A 13,971-nucleotide genomic window follows, 5' to 3' on the forward strand; every position below is an offset into this window, starting at 1 on the left:
TTTGTTAATTTTTTTTTTGATATTTATTTTTATTTTAATTGATAATTTATTACTTGATTTTATTTTGTGTTTTGGTTTGTTTGCTAGGAAATCTTGAGATGACTCTTGGATCTCAATGTTTAAGATTTGTAAAAATGGACCTCTCTTTCTCAAAGATTCCGTTGAGACTAAGTGTCTGTCAAGTTTCTATGCAATCAAACTTATACTTTTAGTTTACTTGGAATTAACTAACCTGTATTTTGTTTTGAAATCAGACTAAGCGTTTGTCCGGTGCTTCCCTGTCGGAGCCTAACCCTTGCCGGCGACTGAACCCCAAACCCCCTATTACTCTCTTCATCTCCTCTCTTCTTCCCTCCCTCCCTCCGCCATCCCAATCGTCATCAACAGTGACAGCCCCAAACCCGCTTCAATATTGACGAATGGAGCCACTGTGCAAGGGTGTTTTTTAATTGAGGATGAGGCTAATATCTGGCCTTTGATTTTTCAGGTGAGCAATGGGGATTGATTTTTCAAATGGAACCTAGGCTTTGATTCAATAATGTTTATCTATATAATGGGGACTAATCAAAGCAATAAAGACAAACAGAACCTTAAAAGAAAGAAACAACAGTCTCAAAGAACCTTAAAAGCAAACAAGACAAAAACACGAGTAGAAACCAACTAATCAAAGCAATAAAGACAAACAGAACCTTAAAAGAAATTCCCATAGGTTACAATCATGCTTATTCATTCCTCCAAAAAAATTCTGGAGTTCCTTTCAATCCAAACATGATATATAGGGGCAACAAACAATAATGTTCCCAAATGGGCCTTCATAATCGTTGTGTGTTATGCAACAAAGATGAGGAGAATCACTATTCATATTTGTTGTGTATTTCATGCATGGCTGATTTCACCTCATCAGGATAATTTACTTTTGTATATTATTTTGGCCTTTTTAAAAATAATAATAACAATAGAGATTGGCCCTAATTATGCTTTGCCAAATCTTTACAATTTACTCATGATTGTCCATATTGTCCTATGCATCTCTCACTCATGCTTATGTATGCCTTTAATGTTTAGGTGTTCATGTCTTCTGTCATATTTACATGCTCTTCTGCAATGCACTTGCAGACTGAATATATGCATATTTATTTCCAATCATATTGATAAGTAGCTATTATTGCAGGTTATTAGAATTGATCTTTTGTCACAATCTCTATTGCCGGCTATAGTTGAACTTGCTGAGGATAGGCATTGGAGGGTTCGACTTGCAATAATAGAGTACATACCTTTATTGGCAAGTCAATTGGGTGTGGGATTTTTTGATGATAAGCTTGGTGCTCTCTGTATGCAGTGGTTGCAGGATAAGGTCGGTGCTGTTGCCCACTCTCGACAGTTTTATCTATATATCAGACTCTATACTTTTGCCAACTGTCAACAACTTAAAGCAGTCAGAACAAACTTTGACATAAAAACTGCCTGTCAGTCGAAAGTGAGCTATTGGCTCAATATAATGTAATAGATTTGTTGCTCTGTTTATTTGAAGTGATTACCTTTCAAGGGAGTCCATATTTTCTTTTCTTTGTTTGGTGATTATCATTGTTATGTTGGTAAAATTGAATGATAGAGATGCAATCAATCTGTTCTGCAAGTTGAGCATATGAGGGCTACATTCAATATTTATTCTTTTGGTCATTTATTTATTTATTATTCTTTCAAATTAGTTTATTACAAAGTTTATCGAATTATTATTTTTTTGATATGCATGTAGGATAGGAGTATGATAGCTATGTGTTTGTGTCAAAGCCAATTTAATTACTTATTCCAGTAAATTAAAGGATTAGTTTTTTTCCATTTTACTTGAAGATGAAATATCATTTCTGATAAGCTAATTTAGTAAATGCATAACCAAACACATAACTCGAAACTCCATACTTACTTTATGCTTGAAGCAGTTTAAACCTGCTTTATACTTTTAATTAGATGACTATGCATAATGGTACCTCATATGTGAAGAAGAAGGTGGTTTCACTATCAACCCTTAATGTTTGTTTTCAACTATTCACTTCTGTATTTATTTTATTTTATTTTATTTCTGTTAAAAAAATAAAGTTATCTAAAAATGATCCTATAGAAAATGATCCTGTACAAACATTATGGTACTTTGATTAATTGTTTTATTTCTTTTGTTTTGATTGCTATATTTCTATAAATCAATTTCTAATATATGATTTCCCTCTTGCTGCAGTTCATGAATTTTTGACGCAGTTCATCAGTTTCTATACTGAAAGGTATTCAATTTTTTTTCATTAAAGTTTTGATAAATGTCATTTCCTTTCTCCCTCTAATCATTAGTTTTCTCCCAAATTTTAGTTTGTTATTTTCTGCTATTTTCATATTGTGTTGTGTTTTTTTGCTGGTGGTCATCAATTTCTAGGTTCTCAATATAATCAAAGGTACAACTTTCTCACACAATTTTTCTTTATTACATCTGTTTCATTATTTATATAACTTTGATAAAAGTTAAATTGTTTGGTTTGTTACTTTTTTAGTTATGTTTTAAACAAAGCTCCCTTTCCATTTGCATAAAAGATAGGCAAAATGGGACTAATGAGCAGTAAACCATGATTAAAAAAAAATAGTATTACTCAAACTTTTTGCTTTTATTTGCTTTTTCCACTAGATTATTTTTCTTAATCTTTCTTTTTTTCTTATGGAGCTTAGTAATGGGTATTGTAGTAGTCTTTGTAGCTTTTCTGTTAGTGGTTTTGGTGAATGTTAAAGTAGTGGAATGAAATTGAATGAATTAGTATGACCTATGCACTGTACACTAGATTTCTTTTCCCCCCATAAGAAAGTGTTGGCTTGGCCATTACATATTTTGGGGATTGTTGGGAGTGTGTGTTGAAAATTTAAACCAAAAAGAAAATGTGCATAATGAGGATTGAAAAAATTGGAAAAAGGAAAGAAAAAGGAAGATAAACATAGATAAATCTCTTCTTTTTTTTTTTTTTTTTGGTGAACACACAGACTAATCTTAGGTAACAAAATGCCTTTCTTAAGACAATATACGTTGGTAAATTTTGAGTTACTTTGGAAACAACTTTGTGCTTAGTTTTGGAATCCCCCATTGTCAAAATAAAAATTGATGTCTAATTGTCTTTTAAATTGGTTTTTTAGGATTTATAAATTTACATTTTATTTAAGAGAAAACTAAAGTTGTAGGTTCTTTTTTCCTCTCTATTTCTGTCTGCTCTTTTTTAACCTCTTGGAATATGAGGACAACAAAATTGTGGTGTAGAGTTTTTGTTGTCTCATTGTTCTTCTTGCCTGGTTTAGTTAGTAAAGGAAAACAAGTGTTTTCATTTTTTGTCAAGTACATAATAAATGTAGTAAAACTAGATAAGGAAATATGTGAAGAAAGCGAGTTGGATTGTGTGTGATGGCAAGTGGTGTTTGATAAATGATAGATGCTTTTGAGCAGTTAGAAAGTTTATTGCATACTATGTGATGTTGATTTGAAAATACTGAACATTAGACATTTTTACTTTAATCCATCTAATCTAACTTTATTATTATTTTTCAAATTTAATTTTTATTTTTTTGGTATCAATATTAAATGGCTATTGAACGGCTTTCAAATTCTTTTAACTTTGGCCAATTTTTAGAGCAACAATTTCATTTGTAAAATTGTCTTAGTTAATGTATTTGATGGCTTCTTAAAAAAAGTACAAAATAAAGGAGAAACAATCTTGGGATTAATCTTCTTCTGTCCAATCTTCTCCTGTCCAATTTTATTACGGGTATACACTGTCATCCCAACTTTAATCTTGGGATTAATCTTGGAACAAAATGTTTGGAGATGTTGGGATTAATCTTCGGAGTAATCCCTACATCAATTTTATAGCAATTGACATCCCAATATTAATCTCAAAACGTTGTCATTGGGGTTTACCATCCCAACATCCCAACATAGATGGACATGAATGATGACCCATCACTACTGATTGTCCTATATATAATGCAAAGGACTCCCAGATTGGGGACACACTAATAGACCTTCTTGAGACTCCTTTAGCTTTGCCATTCTATGTTAATAACTCAGTTTTTTTTAATGTTTTTTAATTTCCCAACAGTGGCTTCAAAACCCATCGCTCAACACCAAAATAGAGATATTTTACATTGTCTATTGAATTTTCCTTTCTCTGCTCTTGATCGCTATTATTGGTTAATTATGTTGTTTGGATTTATTGTTTGAATTCTGAATCTTGAAGGATTTGTTGTTTGGATTTGTTGGTTGATAATATTTTGTATTATTTTTAAGATTTCATGTACAGCACACAGTGCTTCCCTTTTGCAATAGTCAGCCTTCTATTTGACATGTAACTTTATAGAGATATGTCCAATTTTGGAGTTAATAATAATGTATTTTGGAGTTGAGCCCATCTCAATCTCAATTAAACAGTGGACGTTTTATTTCTAGGCTTTTAAGTCTGTAGAAAATTTGTCAAAAATTTACTAAATAGGTTTTTGTTTTCAAGCTTCTTTTTTTCTCTTTCCTTGAAAGTTCAAACATTGAGTTTGCATTTGTTTTGATTGTTGGAAAAATTTGTTCTTTACTTGCTCACAAAACTTTTTGCTTTATTGTTGACTGTAAATGAAATAACATAACACCAACTTAAAGTCGCATAAACACGTAATTAAACTAAAATAAAACTATTTGGGCGTTAATTGAATTTCATTTGAAAACTCACCTATGTTCTTATAAAGTTTAATTTTAAATCCCTTCATTTGATTGGAAACTTCCACAGCTTTTGTAAACTTAGATAGATGTTTTTGAGTTTGTTTTATGGTGGGTCACCAAAGCTCAACAATAGTTATTTGCCTATGCCATTTTCTTGGTATAGAAATAGGGATTTTCATATGGAAGAGATAATTTTCTTGCCATTTTATTTTTAAGACAAGAAGGGTTGGGATTACAATTATATTCTAATCCCAACATTATTTACACCGTGCCTTCAGGCACGGGTATATGCTAGTATAATTATATTTTACTTATGTTTCACTTTATTTCCTTTTTATCTTTTTAAATCTCCACCTAAATTTATAAAACCAACCCAACGGAAATAATTTATTGGGAAAATTATGCAAATAGTCTCTATAGTTTATACGATGTGTCAATTTGGTTCTTGTAGTTTCAATTTGCTGGATTTTTCCTCTTAATTTAACGGATTGTGTCATTTTAGTCCAATAAATAAATGTTGTTAAGTTAATTTAACAGAAAGTCAAACAATGTGTCAATTTGGTCCATGTATTTTTCACAATGTGTCAATTTAGTCCTTGTCAAAATCGAGAAAATTGAAACTACAAGGACTAAATTGACACATCCTGTAAAGTACAAGGACCAAATTGACACATTGTTTGACATTCCGTTAAATTAATTTAACAACTGTTATTTATTGGACTAAAATGACATAATTCATTAAATTAAGGGACAAAATCGAACAAATTAAAACTATAAAAATCAAATTAACACACCATGTAAATTACTGAGACTATTTACATTATTTACCCTAATTTATTTGACCATTGATGATAGTTTCTTTGATGGGCGGTGGTGTGTTCCCTTGACCATCACCAAATTTGGGTTGGGCAAATATTATAAATTTATTATTTTAGTTTAAAAGTTAAAAAATAATTTAAAAAATTAAAAATTATATAAAAAATCAATTTTTTTTAATAAAAAGTTAAAAAATCATTTTGAATATACTAATATTTTAATCAAAAAATTTAAAAAATATTAAAATAATATATTTTCAAACGAATATAATAATAATATCATCCTATATGATATTATTTATTAATAAAAAAATTTAAGTAAGAATTGATGACATTTTCTTGTTTTCTATTAATCTAACTATATTAATTGACTAGCGTATACCCGTGCCTGAAGGCACGGCATAAATAATGTTGGGATTAGAATATAATTGTAATCCCAATACTATTTAATAGATTATCAATTATCAATTATTAATTTAATATAATTTTAATCTCAACCCTTCTTGTCTTAAAAATAAAATGGCAAGAAAATTATGTCTTCCATCTGAAAATCCCTGTTTCTATACCAAGAAAATGGCATAGGCAAATAACCTTTGTTGAGCTTTAGTGACCCACCATAAAACAAACTCAAAAACATCTATCTAAGTTCACAAAAGCTATTCAAGTTTCCAATCAAATGAAGGGATTTAAAATTAAACTTTATAAGAACATAGGTGAGTTTTCAAATGAAATTCAATTAACGCCCAAATAGTTTTATTTTAGTTTAATTACGTGTTTATGCGACTTTAAGTTGGTGTTATGTTATTTCATTTACAGTCAACAATAAAGCAAAAAGTTTTGTGAGCAAGTAAAGAACAAAGTTTTCCAACAATCAAAGCAAATGCAAACTCAATGTTTGAACTTTCAAGGAAAGAGAAAAAAAAAGAAGCTTGAAAACAAAAACCTATTTAGTAAATTTTTGACAAATTTTCTACAGACTTAAAAGCCTAGAAATAAAACGTCCACTGTTTAATTGAGATTGAGATGGGCTCAACTCCAAAATACATTATTATTAACTCCAAAATTGGACATATCTCTATAAAGTTACATGTCAAATAGAAGGTTGACTATTGCAAAAGGGAAGCACTGTGTGCTGTACATGAAATCTTAAAAATAATACAAAATATTATCAACCAACAAATCCAAACAACAAATCCTTCAAGATTCAGAATTCAAACAATAAATCCAAACAACATAATTAACCAACAATAGCGATCAAGAGCAGAGAAAGGAAAATTCAATAGACAATGTAAAATATCTCTATTTTGGTGTTGAGTGATGGGTTTTGAAGCCACTGTTGGGAAATTAAAAAACATTTAAAAAAAAAATTGAGTTATTGACGTAGAATGGCAAAGCTAAAGGAGTCTCAGGAAGGTCTATTAGTGTGTCCCTAATCTGGGAGTCCTTTGCATTATATATAGGACAATCAGTAGTGATGGGTCATCACTCATGTCCATCTATGTTGGGATGTTGGGATGGTAAACCCCAATGACAACATTTTGAGATTAATGTTGGGATGGCAATTACTATAAAATTGATGTAGGAATTACTCCGAAGATTAATCCCAACATCTCCAAACATTTTGTCCCAAGATTAATCCCAAGATTAAAGTTGGGATGACAGTGTATACCCGTAATAAAATTGGACAGGAGAAGATTGGATAGAAGAAGATTAATCCCAAGATTATTTCTCCTTTATTTTGTAGTTTTTTTAAGAAGCCATCAAATACATTAACTAAGACCATTTTAAAAATGAAATTGTTGCCCTAAACATTGGCCAAAGTTAAAAGGATTTGAAAGTCGTTCAGTAGCCATTCTAATATCGATACCTGAAATTAAAAAAAAATAAAAATTAAATTTGAAAAATAATAATAAAGTTAGATCAGATGGATTAAAGTAAAAATGTCTAATGTTCAGTATTTTCAAATCAACATCACATAGTATGTAATAAACTTTCTAACTGCTCAAAAGCATCTATCATTTATCAAACACCACTTGCCACAACACACAATCCAACTCGCTTTCTTCACATATTTCCTTATCTAGTTTTACTACATTTATTATGTACTTGACAAAAAATGAAAACATTTGTTTTCCTTTACTAACTAAACCAGGCAAGAAGAACAATGAGACAACAAAAACTCTACACCACAATTTTGTTGTCCTCATATTCCAAGAGGTTAAAAAAGAGCAGACAGAAATAGAGAGGAAAAAAGAACCTACAACGTTAGTTTTCTCTTAAATAAAATGTAAATTTATAAATCCTAACAAACCAATTTAAAAGACAATTAGACATCAATTTTTATTTTGACAATGGGGTGTTAGGTTTTATTTCTTGGCAATCCCGTTTGACAAAACTCCTTTCAGTTGTATTTCTTTTCGCACTTTTATTTCAGTGAGGCTATGAGTGTTTAGATGCGAATCCAACCCGAATTGTGCCATTCAGAGAAGTTTGTGATGCTAATGCTTTCAAGATTGCCACTTCGCTGATTATGACGGGGATCGAGCTGCCCGGTCAGCTCGCGGGGGTCCAGGGGGCAGCGCCCCTTGGCGGGTCCGGGGCAGCGCCACGGCGGGGTCGAGCGGGGAAAGGGACGCTCGAGCGGGGATTGGAAGCTCTCAGCATCTCTGCAGTCGCCTGTAAAAATACTGGAATGTGTGATTTTACGCTCGAGCGGATTCTCCTACGCTCGAGCGCATCTCAGTTTATTCGCACGCAGTTTTTGGTCAGTCCGCTCGAGCGGGCTGTGTTGAGCTCGAGCGGAGATCGCGGGACAGATTCTATAAATTCGCGTGTTGGGACAGATTTTAGGATTATTGCTCCAGATCTTCTTTTTGGTTTCTAGGGTTTATATCTGAGGATACTTTGGGAGTTTTCTTTGATGTTTTTATTGAGTATTCAACTCATGTTCTAAAGAGAGTACATCAAATGTTGTGTTTTGTTCTACAAAAGAGAGTGTTGTTCTTCAGTTGTGTATTCTGAAGAATTCGAGCCTGAAGCTTTGGTGGAATCCGGAGTGGCTCATCAGAAAGACAATTCCGTGGTGAAGATGGGGTTGGAAGAGGCACATAGAGGTTGGTTCAATTAGGCGTTGTGGATTCGCTAGGTAATTGAGAGTATACCTGTGTAATTCCTTTAATTCTTCTTAGTGGATTGTTCTTGTGGCTGTTGCCCGTGGTTTTTTTGATCACAGTTGGAGGTGTCCAATTGTGGTTTTTTCCACGTTAAATCGTTGTGTCTCTTTGTCTTGATTGTTTGATTGTTTGATTGGGATTGTTATATTCTGCTTAAAATTGATACATGATCACAAATCAACATCTAGGGGATTTCTAGATTTTTTCAATTGGTATCAGAGCAGGTCGTTCTATTTTTTTTTTTTTTTAAAATATTTTCTTTTAAAACGAGATCTTGTTTGATTTGTGATAATGGATACAATTCGTGAAGGAAATTCTATGGTTCGACCACCCCTACTTGACGGATCCAATTATCCTTTTTGGAAAGCTCGGATGAGATCTTTTTTAAAATCTATTGATGAAAAAGTTTGGCAATCCGTCATGAATGGGTGGACTGAACCAACAATTACTGTTGATGGAGTTACAATCCCCAAACCAATTGATCAGTGGGACACAACTGATTACCAAAATAGTAGCTGGAATAGTAAAGCTATCAATTCTCTCTTTTGCGCCGTCACACCTGAAGAATTTAGTCGTATTTGTAATTGTGAAGTCGCAAAAGAGGCTTGGGATATCTTACAAACTATTCATGAGGGCATTCCTTCTGTTAAACGCTCAAAACTTCAAAGGCTCACATCTAGTTTCGAAAACCTTTCAATGAAAGATAGTGAGACCTTTGATGAATTTTATGCGAATTTGAGTGACATTGTAAATTCCAGCTTCAATTTAGGTGAAAAAATTCCAGAATCCAAAGTTGTGGGAAAAATTTTGAGATCCTTGCCCGATCGGTTCCAACCAAAAGTTACGGCTATTGAGGAGGCTCAAGATGTTGACAACCTCAAGCTGGATCAGTTGGTTGGAAACCTTCAAACTTATGAAGCACATAGGAATTTCAAAAACAAACAAAAAGATTTTGCTTTTAGTAGTGCTCATAAAGTTAGAGAGGATTCTGATGAGGATTGTGATATAGATTCCAAGATTATGGCTGCTTTTGTTAAACAATTTAAAAAATCTTTTTTGAAAAAGAATCCTAATCTTTTGGAATCTACTCATTCTCATAAGTCTAAAGGCAAAGATAAACTCAAAATTAATTCTATAGCCAAGAAGGAGAAAGGAATGATACAAGGAAACTCTGAAAGACTCCAATGCTATGAATGCCAAGGATTTGGCCATTTTGCTCAAGAATGCCCCACTCGTTTGAAGAAGAAGAAAGCCCTAGCTATCACTTGGGATGATGAATCAGAATCTGATAAAGATGAAAGTGACAATGAAGATCACGGTGAAGAGGGTCATAAACAATTTCTGGCTTTCATGGCGGCTTCCGAAGCTGAAGGACAAACAGATTCTCCGAAAATGTCAGTTGAGAATATCACTGATGATGAATCCTCAGAGAGTGATCATGAAGAGCTTGAGCAAGCTTATGAAAAGTTATATCAGGAGTCTCTTAAGTTATTCAAATTGAATGACAAACTCACAAAGAAACTCAAAGCATGTGAATGTGAGAATGTCAAACTTAAGGAGGAGATTTCCGAGGCTAGGATCAATGCCATCAAGATAGCTGATGATCAACAAGTTCTTTGTGCAAAACTGTTGACTTGTGAGACGGAGAGGAATGAGCTACTGCAAACCCATGCCATGTATGAAGAAAAGATTGAATCTCTTGAGATGTCACAAGTTGCTTTGGAAGAACTAATGGTCAAGAAAGAGGAAGAGCTCAAGTATGCTATGGCTACCATTGGTCTTTGGAACAAAGGATCAAAGACTTTGGAGGATATCATTGGGTCTCAACACATGAGTTGTGACAAGAGTGGTATTGACTTTGGTGGTAAGAAAGATCAAAAACAGAGTGCTTCAACATCTCATGATACAAGAACTCGAGGAAAGGGAGGACAAAAGATTCAACAAGAGGAAAGACTTCTCAAACTCCCTAGAGTTGGTAAGGTAAAAGAAAAGAAGGTACACCCTGTTTTTGTTTGTCATCATTGTGGTATGCATGGTCATATTCGCCCTTATTGTTATAAGTTGCATGGGAAAGTGTCTCAAAAGGGTAGAAATTCGAATACTTTTTGGGTTAGGAGACAGCCTTACATGTCTAAGCGGAATACCAAGATTCATGAGGGTGTTCACAACACCGCGACATTTACCAAGACTGCTAGACCTAATTTTGTTAAGATCAAAAAGATTTGGGTGAGAAAAGTTGACTTGTGTTAATTTGTCTGGTCGTTTTAGTTTATAGGTTTTTGTGTGTTTTTTTTTTCAGGTCTTTTAATGTGTGCTTGTTTGTTTTTTGTCTTGCTTTGGTTAAAAAAAAAAAAAAATTGAAAAAAAAAAAAAAAAAAAAAGAAAAATTCCAAAAAGATTTTCTTAGTATGGTTTTGCAAGCTTGAAATTTTTGAGTGGTCCTTGGTACATATTGGAATTGATGAGAAAATCCATTACATGTTAATATGTGTGTGCTTTCTGTGGTCATTACTCATTTTGGAGTGTGTGTTCTTTGATTAGTATGTCTCATTCTGTACACATTCTTGGATTAGCAAATTCTGGAGTCATCCGCCCTAGTGATTTATTTTTTTCTATGGACTTCTGTCATTGATCTTTTGTGTTTCTAGAGGAATTGACCTATACTAGCATAGAGTCTCTTAACCACCTACCATCTTTTTTGCACCTCCATGGCTTTCCCCTCTATTCTCTGCAGTCCAGCCATGAGAAAAAGGCTACCTCAGAGTCACCAACCAGGCCATCATTATTATATCCATGCTTCTCTGGTTCGGTTTCCATACTCTTGAGCGTGTCAGCCACCAATGATTGTGCAAAAGAAAAAGAAAAAGAAAGAGAAGAAGACAAAATATACAAAAGAAAGAAAAAAATGTGCAAAAGAAAGAAAAAAAAAAAAAAAAAAAAAAAAAAAAAAAAAGAAAAAAAGATTCATTGATTGAGGGGGAGCCTCCGCCTTTACTCACCAAATACCCCTTGATTCCTAGTGGTTTGACTTTCCTTTGTTGTGCTTAGATTCTCTTGTCGGAGGTCCAGCCTTCATATCACTACTAGGATTGAATCTAGTATTTGTCGAACTCCAAGTTTCACACACACACTTTTATCATGGGATCTATGCTTTTCACATAATACATCACTTTCTTTCATGAGAAATCTTCTACAGACTGTGCACATTGTGTTTTCTTGTAATGGTGCTTCTTGGATAATCTTATGTGTTTTAAGGTACTAATCTGAAATTCCTTGCTTGCTCCACCATATTATTTTTTGTCGTTTTCTTCTTGTTCACTGTTTTCAGTGTTTGTGGTTGCTTTTAGTGAGGAGGAGTTTGGTTCATCTTGATTTGGGTTGGTAAGGGAATTTGGTTTTGCATTGCAAGAGTTGTTTAGCATGAACACTTTGATATGTTTGATAAGGGAGATTGGCTATATGTTTTGCATGTTGCTATGCACTAGTTGCCCTTCTTGTATGTTCCTGGTTTTTACATCGTCATATCATTGCTTGTGTGGTTTATGATCTTGCTTGTGTTGTTTGAGAGTTGTTTTTCATGAGTCTTAGTTTTCATCTATTCATGTTTTCCATCTCATGTTTTAAGAAAATCGTGTCTTATGTCGATTGTTTTTTTTATATACTCTTGTGGGACTAATAGTTGTTTTGGAGATTGTGGCACTAATAACTATTTTGCAGATCAAGACCTTGAAAAAGAAGTTGGCTTTTGTTGGTTGTAATGGGTTGGGGTGTTTAGGATTTTATTTGTTAGATGTGTTTTGTCACGGCATTGCCAAAGGAGGAGATTGTTAGGTTTTATTTCTTGGCAATCCCGTTTGACAAAACTCCTTTCAGTTGTATTTCTTTTCGCACTTTTATTTCAGTGAGGCTATGAGTGTTTAGGTGCGAATCCAACCCGAATTGTGCCATTCAGAGAAGTTTGTGATGCTAATGCTTTCAAGATTGCCACTTCGCTGATTATGACGGGGATCGAGCTGCCCGGTCAGCTCGCGGGGGTCCAGGGGGCAGCGCCCCTTGGCGGGTCCGGGGCAGCGCCACGGCGGGGTCGAGCGGGGAAAGGGACGCTCGAGCGGGGATTGGAAGCTCTCAGCATCTCTGCAGTCGCCTGTAAAAATACTAGAATGTGTGATTTTACGCTCGAGCGGATTCTCCTACGCTCGAGCGCATCTCAGTTTATTCGCACGCAGTTTTTGGTCAGTCCGCTCGAGCGGGCTGTGTTGAGCTCGAGCGGAGATCGCGGGACAGATTCTATAAATTCGCGTGTTGGGACAGATTTTAGGATTATTGCTCCAGATCTTCTTTTTGGTTTCTAGGGTTTATATCTGAGGATACTTTGGGAGTTTTCTTTAATGTTTTTTTTGATGTTTTTATTGAGTATTCAACTCATGTTCTAAAGAGAGTACATCAAATGTTGTGTTTTGTTCTACAAAAGAGAGTGTTGTTCTTCAGTTGTGTATTCTGAAGAATTCGAGCCTGAAGCTTTGGTGGAATCCGGAGTGGCTCATCAGAAAGACAATTCCGTGGTGAAGATGGGGTTGGAAGAGGCACATAGAGGTTGGTTCAATTAGGCGTTGTGGATTCGCTAGGTAATTGAGAGTATACCTGTGTAATTCCTTTAATTCTTCTTAGTGGATTGTTCTTGTGGCTGTTGCCCGTGGTTTTTTTGATCACAGTTGGAGGTGTCCAATTGTGGTTTTTTCCACGTTAAATCGTTGTGTCTCTTTGTCTTGATTGTTTGATTGTTTGATTGGGATTGTTATATTCTGCTTAAAATTGATACATGATCACAAATCAACATCTAGGGGATTTCTAGATTTTTTCATGGGGGATTCCAAAACTAAGCACAAAGTTATTTCCAAAGTAACTCAAAATTTACCAACGTATATTGTCTTAAGAAAGGCATTTTGTTACCTAAGATTAGTCTGTGTGTTCACCAAAAAAAAAAAAATGAAGAGATTTATCTATATTTATCTTCCTTTTTCTTTTTTTTTCAATTTTTTCAATCCTCATTATGCACATTTTCTTTTTGGTTTAAATTTTCAACACACACTCCCAACAATCCCCAAAATATGTAATGGCCAAGCCAACACTTTCTTATGGGGGGAAAAGAAATCTAGTGTACAGTGCATAGGTCATACTAATCCATTCAATTTCATTCCACTACTTTAACATTCACCAAAACCACTAACAGAAAAGCTACAAAGACTACTACAAC

This window comes from Camellia sinensis, chromosome 13 (assembly GCF_055761805.1).
Source record: "Camellia sinensis isolate YWXY chromosome 13, ASM5576180v1, whole genome shotgun sequence".
In the NCBI taxonomy this organism is placed as follows: domain Eukaryota; kingdom Viridiplantae; phylum Streptophyta; class Magnoliopsida; order Ericales; family Theaceae; genus Camellia; species Camellia sinensis.